The sequence below is a fragment of the Astatotilapia calliptera genome, chromosome 3 (genome assembly GCF_964374335.1).
Source record: "Astatotilapia calliptera chromosome 3, fAstCal68.1, whole genome shotgun sequence".
NCBI classification, from domain to species: Eukaryota; Metazoa; Chordata; class Actinopteri; order Cichliformes; family Cichlidae; genus Astatotilapia; species Astatotilapia calliptera.
The window spans coordinates 70962415-70976399 of NC_137424.1; the positions used below are offsets into that span (position 1 = coordinate 70962415).

General features: G+C 38.9%; 2 long non-coding RNA genes across 2 annotated transcripts; one reads left to right on the forward strand and one right to left on the reverse strand.

Annotated features, from left to right (window-relative positions):
• Positions 1 to 7: 7 nt before the first annotated feature.
• LOC113011126 (uncharacterized) lies at positions 8 to 6927 on the reverse strand. Its single transcript, XR_013906505.1, has 2 exons — positions 6592 to 6927; positions 8 to 124 (listed from the first exon to the last, which is right to left on the reverse strand). It is a non-coding gene; the product is annotated as an uncharacterized LOC113011126 (long non-coding RNA).
• On the forward strand, positions 2279 to 9246 carry LOC113011339 (uncharacterized). The gene is made up of 4 exons (XR_013906483.1): positions 2279 to 2618; positions 3283 to 3381; positions 7322 to 7409; positions 8975 to 9246. It is a non-coding gene; the product is annotated as an uncharacterized LOC113011339 (long non-coding RNA).
• The last annotated feature ends 4739 nt before the right edge of the window (positions 9247 to 13985 follow it).

A 13985-nucleotide genomic window follows, 5' to 3' on the forward strand; every position in this document is an offset into this window, starting at 1 on the left:
TCATCAGTTTTTCATTGTAACCCTCACAGCTCGTCTGACTGTGAGTCCCAGCAGCTCTCAGTTCTTTAAAGGAGACTTTGTGTCTCTGAGCTGTGAGGAGGACAACAGCTCTGCTGGATGGACTCTGAGGAGAAACACAAGCAAACAACAGAGGACTCAGTGTGGAAGCACATGGGGAAAACCAGCTGGTTCTTCATGTAACACCTCTATGATGCTTCATGACAGTGGAGTTTACTGGTGTGAGTCCAGAGAGGGTCCCATCAGTAACATGGTTAAGCTGACAGTCACTGGTAAGCTGAGTGTGTGGAGTTAGTGTTGATGAAGCTGTGTGTAAATGGATGAAATGCTGTAGTTTGTCTCTGTGTTGAGGTGGATCAGTGATCCTGCAGAGTCCTGTCCTCCCTGTGATGGAGGGAGATGACGTCACTCTGCTCTGTAAAACAAAGACCACTCCCTCCAACCTCCCAGCTGCTTTCTATAAAGATGGCTCCCTCATCAGGAAGCAGCCTACAGGTCACATGACCATCCAGCATGTTTCCAGGTCTGATGAAGGCCTCTACAAGTGTGACATCAGCGGTCATGGAGAGTCTCCATCCAGCTGGATCACTGTCACAGGTGACACACTCACCTGTCTGTGTTTCTGCAGCTTTCAACATTCACAATGTGACGACAACTTAATGACTGTGTTTGCTTTATTTTAGAGAGAAACACCACCACACCTCCACCTACATCCACACCTCCCCCTGGTTCCACCTCCATCGTTCTTCCTCCATCACTCTCTCCTCCTGTTCTCTCTGTGTTGTCATGTGTTGGATCAGTGTTAGGGCTGGGCCATATTATACCGTTCACGGTAATACCGGTATAATGTTAGGCAACGATAGGAAAATGAAATATCGCGATAGAATATGAGTAAAACGCGCATGCGCAGTGCCTTTGTTTTCATACGCACATGGCCGATTGTTGAGTGAAACAGATGAACCAGAATTGGTTTGTAAAAATGGTGCAACTTCAGTGATGTGGAACTGGTTTGGTGTTTGTCCGTCAGATACACGACAAAGCACATTTTTTGCAGAACATGCAAGCGGCTGTCCTTATTGTCGTATTTGTCGGACTAAGATGCTCTTAAATCTGGGAGTAATCTGGGTCCTAAACCCCGTATTTCTCAGGTCAAACAACACTGCAGCATCACTGAGAGTTAAAAACTGTCTAAATTCTTTCATCTTTAATAAAACGATCAGCATTGCTGCTTTACCAGGTGTAACTATGAAGTTTAACTTCCAGGCATCCATGAAAACAAAATTTATTACATTAACGGAGTTAGAAGTTAGCAGGAAGCTAGCAGAAGTTAGCACGCTAGTTTCGCTAGTTACCTAAGCATGATATAGCATGTTCTGACTGAGAGATTTCTGAAAAAATTCAAACGTACAGCTCTGCTATCACTTCCAACATAAATGAAGACAGGAAACTAAACAGCAGTGACGTTTGTAGGGTTACTGAAGTTGGGCTAGCTGGTATATAATGATGTGCTACGTGATCGCTAGCGACACAGCTATGTTAGCATAACATAAACAGTGAAGCTGGAGGACGAACACTAACACTTTTCCACTTGTAAAAGTTAACGTTAAGGTTCCTGATAGTTGGAGACAAATTCAGTCGCATGGCAGGATGCTGTAAACGGACCAAACTTCAGTCAGGAGAACAACTGAGATAATCCATCCACAATACAAGGTTAGTCATTAATATACTGCAACAACATGGGAATAGAGCAGCTGCCAGAGAATTCAACACTAATGAATCAATGGTACAGAAGTGGAGGAAGCAAGAATGAGTTGAATAAAGTTTGATTTATCTGACTGCTTTGTTTCGCTTAATGTGCCTTATAATCCCGTGCACCTTATGGTCCGAAAAATACGTACTGCACACTGTTTAATGTTGCAAAGCACCTCTTTTTAACTTCAGTGGATATTATACATGGTTATGCTCAGGATATGTCAGCCCATTTCTACTGGAAATGCCTTTTGGTTAAACTTTCAGCAAGGAATTTGCATTTGCACTGTTACATTTTTATAAAGCTTTAATGTACATAAAAACCAGCTTCTTGTTTAAGTGAAAATAAATGGAAGGTTGTCTTTTTGCACTAGTAATGTTGTGGAGTTGTATTTTGTCTCGCATCAATTATATCGTCAGTTATATCGTTATCGCAAATTTTCAAATATATATCGTGATAAATATTTTTGGCCATATCGCCCTGCTCTAATCAGTGTGTGCTTTGGTTCTACTGGTGTTACTGGTTCTGCTGGTGAGACGATGTGTTCACAGGAAACCTGAAGGTGAGACTCAGACTTTTCAATATATGTGGTTATGTAAATCCATGTGTTATGCTATTTATGTTTATTATGTTTATTATGATTTTGATTTTAATTTCACATTAAAAATGTAAAACTGTTTATTTTTTTGTTTTTATTTGGACTCTTCACTGTAAAATGTTGTGATTGTAAATACTTTCTTAATTTTAATAATTTCACTAGATGAAGCTGTGGAAAATGGCCTCACAGATGACATCTTGTACAGTGATGTCAAAATATCAACTCATCAACATCCAAAAAAACAAAACAACGGTAATTTGAGGTCCTTTGTTGGTTATTTATTTGTGTTTATTCAGCTCCAATTTTATAAAATGCTTTTAAGTTCTGATTATATTCATAGAGATTTTATGTCTCATGAAAAGATTTCTATGAGGATATTATGAAGCAGGTGAAGAAAGTACAACTGTGAATTGTAATAGAAAAATAAACGTTCTATTAAATTGATGCTAAAGTTTAACTCTGTCGTAATTTCGCCAGAGTTCATCTTTGTATGTCACGGCTTTGACAACACTTTTGTTTTTCATTTGATTTGTTTCCTTCATTCAAATTTATTAAACTCAGTCATTTTGATTATGCTTTTTTAAAGTGTAAAATTTCACTCTGTGCTCATTGAGCATTGCTCTTTACATGCTGCCCTCTGTGTTTGTTGTCTGTGGTTAACACAAGCTAACACGTCTGCAGTCGTACAGTTTCCTGTTTATGATTGTTTTTAAAGTCACCTGCAGGTGTTTCTCTATCAGGTGTTAGAAATTAATAATTCATATTCACATTAAGTAAACTTACTATAGTTTTATTCATAATTTCCTTTTATAATTAGCTTAACTCAGTTTAACATATGTAGCTTTACTCAAAGTTTAAATGACTTTACTGTTTCATATTTATGTTAGACCAACAATTTGTGTGTTTTATTGTGCAGACAGTGATGCAGCAGTAATCTACTCTGCAGTGAGAACAGAAGACATCAGTTATGGTCGAATGATCATCAAAGACACGAAAACCAGATCACAGATGAGAGGTACAGCTGCTCTTATTGGTCTCCTGTCTGTCTGACAATAAAAAATTTAAAGCTGTAGCTAAATTACAAATAATACCACCATCTTTTAATCAGGATTTGATGGTCAGTCGTGTAAAATGCAGACCTGAGGTTATATACATTAGACTCAATCGATAACATACAGGCAGATTTCTTTCTTTGGAACATAAAATAAAGATATTCAATAAATTCTCATCACTGACTTTTCCTGAACAAATAAGTGAGCATAAACAACTCGCATATTCCAAACTGTGAAACCTGCCCAAATCTAGTCACTGGTTAATTGTTTGTGTGTGTGTGTTTTTTTTTTTTCACCTTTCCCCCTTTGATTGTTTCTATTGTCCATTTCTTTAGTATAATTCCTGTCCTCAGATATTTGTTAAATACTATAATAGTAGGTTAAGGACTTGCCTTCATGCACCCATGGGTCAGGACTCTGACCTAGCTTCAATTGTTTTGACTCCACCTTTCTCACAAACAACTCAGAGTGAGCTGCTGAAAACACAGACAAAGACATCCACCACATACTCTTTTCTTGATGTTTCTGTTTCTTTACTAATAACATCGACTCAGCCACAGTTCTGTTTTATATAGATGTCAGGTGTGGTATAACTTTTCACAGTGCTACAACTGAACAGATTAGGCTCACATGTGTCTGCTTTAGCTCTACAGCGTGTCCTTAACAATGTCTTCCTCCCCTCACTCCAACCAGTCACAGGTGATGGCTGCCCTCCCTGTGCCTGGCTCTGCTGAAGTTTTCTTCTTGTCAAAAGGGAGTTTGTCCTTTTTAACTACCTAAAAATGTTCTGCATGTAAAACCACAGCAGCTCCTTCCTGTAGTCTGAAGCTGATGACACTTCTCTGTTCTGGTTTGGCCAAGCACAGAGTTCATATCGTGAGAACTTGCCCTGTGGTGAAGCATCAGTTTGCACTGAAAAAGGTGTCAGATCTGTGGTCGTGCACCTTCAACTAGTTAGGGTAGCTGTTGTTTCTCAGCAGAAGTGTTGAGAAATGTAAAGACCAGGAAAAGCTTGAGCTACTTACAAAAGTTACATACATGTGTTAATCTTCACACAGTCTTTTTAGCTGCGCTCTAACTGCTCTGTACTGCTTGGTACTCCCGTTTTGATCGAACTAGGTTGAGTGGTGGGTTAGATGAAAAGCAGAAAACCAAAAAAGATCTGTTGTCGTGCACCTTCAACTAGTTACAGCAGTTGTTGTTTCTCAGTAGCAGTGTTAGGAAAGAAGACTGAAAAGCAAACGCTACTTACAAAGGTTACATACATATGTTAATCGTTGCATCTTTGTATTTTTATCTGTGGTCTAACTGCTCTATACTGTCTCCAAAACCTGGTCCCCCAGTTTTGACCAAACTAGCTTTAGTGTTGGATTCAATGTAAAGCAGATACCACAAATGTTCTGTTGTTTGCAGTGATCTTATAACAATTTTAATATTAACCACACTGGCTGAACCTTTATTGAAATTTAACTCAGATTATAAATGTACAAAAATCAACCTGTTAACCCTTTACAGCCGATCGGAGCGGGCACGCTCCATTTTGCGTAACTATTTTTAAATCCCGGTAGCTCTGCAACCACTTAAGCTAGCGCAATAATTTTTTTTGCATATGAAACTGGAGGAGTTGTACTTACATCTGATGCCATCAGCTTGTCCTAGGTCACAGTTTCCTTCCACATATAGCTTTGCAAAAACTGCATAAAAATCACTTGCAGCAACAAAAACATGATATTCCAGAAACACGCTTCGCCGATCCGATCAGCTGTTTGTAACACTTCCTACGTCCATCAGCGCGAACTATCACATGACCGCATGACCTGCCCGAAACCGGAAGTGACGTCATTTTGCGGAAATGTAGTTTTTTTACGATCGGGGCCTTATGAGCCTATACTTGTGTTTTAAAAAGTTATGTTTGAGTTTATGACTTTCTGTGTCGTTTCTGGGATGCTTAGGACTCATATTGCACTGCTGGAAATAGTTTATTTTGATGCATATGCTGTTATTTTGCAAATTTGCACTATAATATTTATTTTCGTTTTTCCTGCAGTGTATGAAAATTGGTGTATTTCAAAAATAAAACTATGAAGACACTCAAAATAAATTTCCTGTGGTGGGAAACTAGTTTGTGCAACTTTTTTGTATTTACAGTTTTGAGGGATGAGCCTCTTAAATTTCTCTAACTAGAAATATATGTTAAAAAAACAAAAACGATTTTCAAATTTTTTGTAGTTTATTGCACTTTTTTGCAATTTATGTAATTACTATGCACCTAATGCAGACATATTATTAAAATTTAGGCTGTAATGGTTGTATTGATGTATAGCAACTTGAAATGCTCCCAAAAATGGCTCCACAGCATGTAAAAATATAATATAAGCTCTGGCGGACTTGGTTCTATGGTAGGTCTTAAAGGGTTAAATAATATACCCAAACAAATAATTTGTCTTTATAAAACAATCAATACCTTTTAAAATAATATTACATAAAGATTTTAACTTGTTGATTAACTCACATAATCATGTCTTAATCGCCTGAGAAATTTTACTACACCTGAAGTCGATGCACCCCACAACGACTTGAACTGGTGTGTTTGTGTCCACGCTTTCTATCTGCTTTTGCAACCCAGTATCATAACTAAATGTGAAAATGTAGACATGCCAGTCCACTGTATCCATTTCACGCTTTGCCGCTTCGAAACATGAAATGGACATGCGTGCAGAAGTTACCAGCAGTGAAGATGGTTTATTTAAAGCGATGAAGTCAGGTAGGGACCTGATAACTGGAAACAATTAAGTTAGGAGGATAATATGTGTATACATGTAAATGTGTTATCTCTCTTAGCTTCTTTTAATCTATTTAATAATCCAAGGAATAAAATAGGAAAATTGTGGGATTTATTTACCACAAATAAACAACACACCACAAAAGAAAACAACAATAATATGTGGGTGCTTGACTCAAGAAAATAAAACCCCTATTAAGCCAGCAATGCTAAATAGCTTAACAAAATAGTTTACCTAAGCTAGGAGATGATGCATCCCCAGACACACAACAAAAACCCTTCCCATTCAGCCAGGTGGTAATAAATCAGTGAAGCAGGAGGGATTACTTAAACATTAACCGCATGTACATTTGTCAGCTCACGTGAACACAAAGAAAATAATTAAACTAACCTGTTGCAGCCTCAGCAGAAGATGCTTGAGTATTTCGACAGCACACCATCCTTGCTAGCTTGCAGCAGTCAACACTTCTTTAGTGCTGCTAGCAGTTCTGCAAACCACGTTGTTAAATCTTGGTGGCAAAGAAGGAAACAGCTCCGCACTGGTGGTGCAAAAACCTAGTCCAACTCAAATTTAGCATAAAAAATTTCACAGTCCAACTCTGCCTCGGGAAAAACACAGCAGTAGGCTTTTGCTTCACTGAGGCTACTGTGGGGATAGACCACAGCAGGGGTGTCGCTGAAGCTTTGTCAGCTAGTTGTTACCTGTAGACGTCCAACAGCTTACTCCAGTCCAGGAGAGCACGGGCCGCAGTGGCCTGACCACACCCACTTCCTCGCTCCAGTATGGTTGACCAACCAATCAGGACTTAGGAAACGGAATCTCACGCAAACATACAAAACACTTTACAAACACCTTGTATGTATAGATTATCCATATTTGTTTTTTACATATTTGCACCAATTATGAAAATGTGAAAATATTAAAGTGGCATAACTTTGCATTAATCTGCAGTTAAACTATTAAACTGCAGTTTCCCCTCTTTTTATTTACTTTAACTCTGAAGTTTTAGACAGAGGTGATGTTTAGTTTATCTGCATACATTATAACCATCATGGCTACGTTATTTCACTGTACTGTTGTTGTTGTTGTGAAGTAATTTCTGTGTTTTTCTTTTCTGCAGATATTTATTCAGCTGCAGGCTACTCAGTACTGAGAACAGGAAACATCAGTTATGAACAATTATGCTGCCACACCAAAGAGAAAAAGAGGTACAGTTGCTTTCCATTCAAATGCAGCCAAGCATTCATTTACTGGTTTGGAAAGGCCATGCTCACATCAAACCTTTTAAATGATGAGGTGATTGTGTGAACAGTAATTCCTGTGTGCCAAAAGCTGAGGTTGCAGCCTGCTCACAGGTTGTTTTTCCCAATAATCTGTATGGTATTATAGAGAGGTGATATATCCCTAATATGCTTTTCTCAGGCAAAAAAAAAAAAAAAAAAAAAAAACAGCAGCCAATTAAAACAATGTTTTCTTGAACAAGGGTATATTAAATCACCTTGTTTCAGGCAGAGAATAAAACCAGAGGCTGTACAAAGGTTCAGTATAAGATAAAGAATGATTATTTTAAACCCTGTATCATGTAACGCTCCTCGGGAAATGAAGAGCTTCACTGTAAATATGGATAGATTATTATAGATATTATAGATTATCTGTCATCTCCTTCCAGAGTGGAAACAGACAGTTTCTCATTCAAGCATAGTACAAATCATATACAAGCTTCAATGAACAAATACAAGTCAATAACACCATGTCTCTTTCTATATGTTTTATTAAACTTTGCTGTAGGGCACAGTGAAGTGTAGTGTGCTGCATTTTTACATCCACACAGAAACCTAAAAATTCTGGGTCCTTGTGACCAGCCTTGTACTTTCATATTATGGTTTATGTTCTGAGTCCTTGGCTGTACTGTTTTGATTATTGTTTTTCCCTAGGTTTCAGTTATGGTTGTCAAGGATTTAGTTCTTAGGTTTTGTGTGATGGCTTCCCGTGTTGTGTCTGATGTGCGCCTTTCTGTCCCATTTTCAGGTCCCTATGTTGTGTCTCCCCAGTCTGTTAAGTTTACATGTCTAGAGTTCAGTCAGTGTGTTTCCTGTTTTACTTTGAAGGTCTGTGTCTCATGTCATTGTTTCTAATTTTGCTTCCCTTGTCTCGTCCAGCCTAAGACAGAAGGAGAACTGTGCTCTCCTTCTGTGTCACAATCCCCTCGTTTTCCCTCAATGTATTTAAGCCCTGTGTTTTTCATTGTTACTGTTGCATCAGCCCTTATAGCTGTGTGTTTCTCCCCCTGTCTCCTTGTGCATTAGTTTTCCACAGTTTAGTTTTGTATTGTTATTTGTGTCGCCTCCTCGCCAGCAATAAAGCTGTGTTCTTTTTGAGTTGTCAAATTAAAGGTCACATGGGAACTGGAGCTTATCATAGCTGTCTGGGTGGACTACACACTTTTACATGTCAACAGTTTTTCAAATGTATTTTGAAAATCGTTCATGGAGTCACCAAGAACCAATGAAGTGAACTAAAACAGCATATATTGGACTTTTTAATGCAAATCTGATTGTTTCAGCTCTGTGGGTTTAAGGTTTGGGTTTTGTTAATTTAACTTTAAATTAAAATGAAAGCAGTGTGTAACCTTTGTCATATGTATCTGAGCTGGTTCCCAGTAACGTCTGAACTGGGACTGTGTGTGATGCAGAGAGATGGAGACTGGAGGTCTTGATGGAACTACAAAGCTTGTAATCATGTTTCCTGTTGTTTGAACTGTGTTTGTATTCAGACTTTAGACCAAAGCCAAACCTGGTCTACTCTTCACTGAAGTAGTCCACCAGTCCAACCACTGACGTCCAGCTGATGGTTTCTAACTGGTCCCCCCCCTCAGACCAGAGGACATCCACATGTTGTTCTTTATTTTAATTTTTTTTTACTTACCTGAACAACTATGATAAAAAATATATATATGAGTATGTATTTTTACCTGGAGTTTTAAAATTCTATTTTCTTGTAAAATCATCAATAACAATAAACATATGTTTGTGTTTTATGGACACAGTTAAGTTTCCTTGTTGTTTTTTATTTCAAATGTGCCTTAAACACAGTGTTCTTTTTCCCCAGCTATTAACTTTATCTGCATTAAAAGATTTTATTCTGTGTTATTCATGTGGTTCTATGGGTTTCAAGCAAGATGTCAGCTGTGTGGTGTTCAGTGTCCAGGTGAGGTCTTCTACTCTTCTTCCTCGTGTCCACAATCATCTCCTTTGTCTTGTCAGTGTTGAGGGTGAGGTTGTTGTCCTCACACCATGACACCAGACCAGACCTCTCTCCTATAATCCGCTTCGTGCCAGCTTGTGAATGAGATTGTGAGGGATGACAGTGAAGCTTCAAAAGGGAATGATTCACATATGAGGTCTGCTGCCACCTACTGGTAAAACTGGGTGTTACATCAGAGACGCACTATGGAAAATTTATTTTGTTTGTTTATATTCTTTTAAACAACAACAGCTAAACCAAAGCACTTTAGAGTCAGACACTTTTACACTCCAGGAATTATTTAGTGGTCAATGCATGCATTTTTGAACTAACAAATGGATGATGATTCATCTCATAAATTACGACAGACTCATCTCACCAACATAAGTTGCCTTTATAGGTCAACAGCATCAACATTGGTATCAGGAATATTGACCCTGGATTTACTTGGTATCAGACTTATACCAGAATTTGTAGTACTGCACAGCACTAAGCAGAACACTTGCTTTATACATGGCAATACTTTAATGTTAGAACCCTGACCATATTTTGAATGAATGTGTCTGGATTGTGTTTTATATGTGTGGTCTTTATGAGAGGACCTGGGGAGCAGTTTTTGGATGGCGTTGACCTGGCAGCTGCTGGTTGGTTCCCCATTAACAACTGGCTGTTTTAAAAACCCGTATACCAGCAGGGCCGTCCTTCAAATTCTGTTCTGTCTGCTTTTGCACTTTTTTTTGCTAATCTTGCAATTTTGGCGTCTACGCCACCAGCGCTCATGTCTAATCCACACTTCCTCAAAGCAGCCAGCTGTGGTGAGTGACAGAGACTTTGTTCGTGCTCTTTCGGAGAAAGGAAAAAATATGGACAGACACTGCTAACCCCAGTTCGAAAGGTCCATGCCACCGCCTGCCACAGACTCCATGCCATCACCCGCTTTGGGAATTAAACCAATGGGTCCCTTTCCAGCTGAGGCTGGAGGACGCCCATCTCCAGAGCCTGCTGCAGTCTCAGTCAGAGGCCTCAGCGATGTTTGGTTATATCACGTCTCAGCCAGAGGTCTGCGCTCCGCTATCTGGTTCTGCAACTGCCAAACCTGATCCGCATTCGGGACTGCCGGGACCTTCCATGGCATGACCAGGACCTCCTGCACCTGCCACTCCAGGTACCGTCTCCACCTACCAAGCCACCCAAAGGTCTTCACCCACACCTCGACTAGCCTCCAGCCCTGCCACATCTCTGGCAGCCGTTCTTCTGAACTGCTTCTTCTCTGCCGTTAGCCACATGGCCACACAGCCTGGGTTTTGATTAGTCAATATATATATTTTTGAATTTCTCCCTCTCAGTGTCTAGTCTTCTGCCTTCCATTTGTACAGTGACTGACCTGGATGTCTCTGTGTCACCAGCCTGTATAACTTTATCTACTTACCACTTATTCTCCTTATGGGGATCTGACCTGATATGTTTAATATGCTGCTGAGAATATAGCCTAGAAGAAGCGTATAGTATAGCTTTTATTTTGGAAAGAGCCATTTCTCTGTAAAAAACTCTCTTTTCCAAAGATGAGTGATTTCTCCATCAGATTTATTTATTTTTATTTATTTTGTTGTTTCAGCAACTTTAAATTTAAAAACTGTACTTTTGAGAGTGATAGATATGGCGCGATATGGCAGCGAGCCATATCAGTTTCTAAATTATTATTATTAAGATAAATATTTTATTAATGTGGCAAGATCACTATGTATATTTCACTGAATTAGATGTTATAAGGGTGAGAAAGTCTTTTAAGCAGTGTGGGTCTGGATGCCCCAGTGGGTCATGAAGGTACTACAGGTGGGCCACAGTAAAAACTGAAATTCAGGTTGAAATTAGTCACAAGTGTGTGTCACAACGGGACTGAACGGACTCACGCGCAGGCTCTAGGTCTTGAAAGCACAAGAGTCTTTATTATGATACACCAGGTGATTATTTACAAAAGTGAGGGGAAAGCCGGGCTCCGGGGGTCCACACACGAACGGGAAAGACACGCACACTCTCCGTCCACTCCTCTTCACACTCGCACACTCTCCGTCCACTCCTCTTCACACTCGCACACTCTCCGTCCACTCCTCTTCACACTCCACTCACTCGGGTAACACAGGGGTAGGTCCAGGGAATCTGTACACAGAGACACGAATGGGTAGTTAGGTAAATCGCTATGAAACACTTCAGAAGTCATTGAGCTGGGGTTACACTGACGAGGGTCGGCAACGGTCCAGCGACGAGAAACACAGGGCTGCCATCTTATAAAGGAGCTGGATCACTCGTGATGAGCCACAGGTGCGTGGGCCAAGGGCAGGAGCCCGCAGGTGAGCTCCGCCCAGGCAGAGGGAGGAGGGAAAGAGGGGAAAGGAGAGAGCAGGAAAAAAATAAAAAAGGAATACAAAACATATGTAGCCGTACTGAGCCGACCGGGTAGGCACAGGGACCCTGACAGTGTGTTAAATTACACATTCATCTGAATTTATTTATTTATATAAAAAGTGAATTAAAAATAAAATGTGGTGATATCACTGACTACTCTGACCTATATTTACTGCTCTGTAAGAACAGATCTTTATTGTCACCGTTACAAAAACAATGAAACACATTGAAGTTTGTGTGTCAGTGGCAGGTGGGTCACACATTGAATTTAACACTTTGTGTTTGATTGATTAGATTGAGGATTTAGCTTTGGGTGGAGTGTGTGGGATTTTCTGTTTGTTGAGTGGGAGGAACACCACTCTTGTTTTTTTGGTGACTTAAAATATTTTCAGTTTTAGTATTTGGACTTTAAGTCAAATAAAGAATAATGCAGCAAATGTTTACACAGTTACTTACAGATTATTAAGTTGGTGCAGCTTTCTGCTCAGCTTTGCACTTTTTGATGGACTCAAAGAGATCTGAAGTTTTCTTCTGCCCTTTACAACAAATCTCACACGTAGGAAATCAAAGCTCTTTGTTGGTTTTAAGTAATTAGAATGGAAACACTGTTCCTGTTTTATTTCCAGTCACTAATTCCAAAGTGTTTACTGTTAATCTGACAACAGCTTCTTTTTTCTGTTCTCCCACGTCAGCACAGAGAAATGAAGTGAATATTCACAGGTACACACAATAACAAGAATCTTTGAAATCACTTCACAAACAGAGAGATGATGACAAAACAACAGAAACATTTTAAAAATAGCTCCATGTTTAGGTAGAGCTTGTTTTACAGATGATGATGTACGTAAACTGTACACACTAGCAGGAAATGAATGAGTCCATCTGTACCAATAATACTCACTGAACCAGTTTGACCAGGATACTGATGAACACACACACACATACATGCAAACACACACATGCTCAGTGCTGCTGATGATCGGACAATTGTAATCAGTAAATTATTGATTTATTGATTGATCAGATCATTCTGAGGTGACGACTTCATGAAGAGTTTTCACGTCTTTCTGAGACTCACTTCTCCACAAACTCAAAGCTGACTTTAAAGATTCCTCCAGATGTTTTCAGAGTAAACACTATCAGATCCATGTGTTATTGTTTTATTTTTTCAAGAAATGTAGGCAAGAATAGATCTTTGCTGTAACTTGTTTTGAGCAGCCACATATCTCACGTAGTCATATGAGCCTTCAGTTTACTGAGAAAGCACAAACCACTACTTGTTTCTGTTCTCACAGACGTTCACAGACTTGGCAGTTTTGTCTGTAGACACTGACAGCTGGAGTGGGCAGTGTAAAACTGATTCATTTTGATTTTAAATTAATTGTAACTTTTTTCTGATTTAAATCTGTTTTTCAAGCCTGAAGATGTTTCTGACATGATTGTGGTTATGAGCCGATGACGTTATGCTGAGAAAAACTACCAGATGGCGACAAGAACAGAATAAAGTAAGTGGCTTTGATCACAGTCAGTGTGTTTAAAATGTTTACTGATAATGTTTTTGTTTGTTTTCTTACATTTGTGAAAAAAAAATTTCATCTATTGCTGTTGTTACCTTCACCAAGGAGGTTATGTGTTTAGTAGCACTAGCATGTCTGTCAAAGTTCAATAAAACGTAAACGTTTGTTTGTATTGACGTGTACCAGCTTGTAGGGAATAATATCTGGGATTCCATATATATCATGTTACTTTGGACCTCTGACCTTTTCTTTAAGGTCAAATGAGGACAAATTTTTCCTAAAATTAATTTTATCTTTAAAACTTTGAATAAATTGTTTACATTCATATTTATCAAATTATCCTGGTTCATAGTATTATAAGATAATATCAGTTAAACATATGCTGTAATATAATATTATATATAATATGCTTAAGTTGTTCGTCTCCAGTTATCAATACCTATTATCCATTTCCTCCTCCTAAATACTGGTCGTCTAATCAAAGTAAACATCTGTCATGCTGCTCTTATCTGAGTCTTGTTGCACTACAAATTTCTGTACATTTAACCAGAACAAAGAAAACGAAGGAATATATAAAAATATATAATTTTGCTCCCATAAAAGTAAATACTACCCAACAGA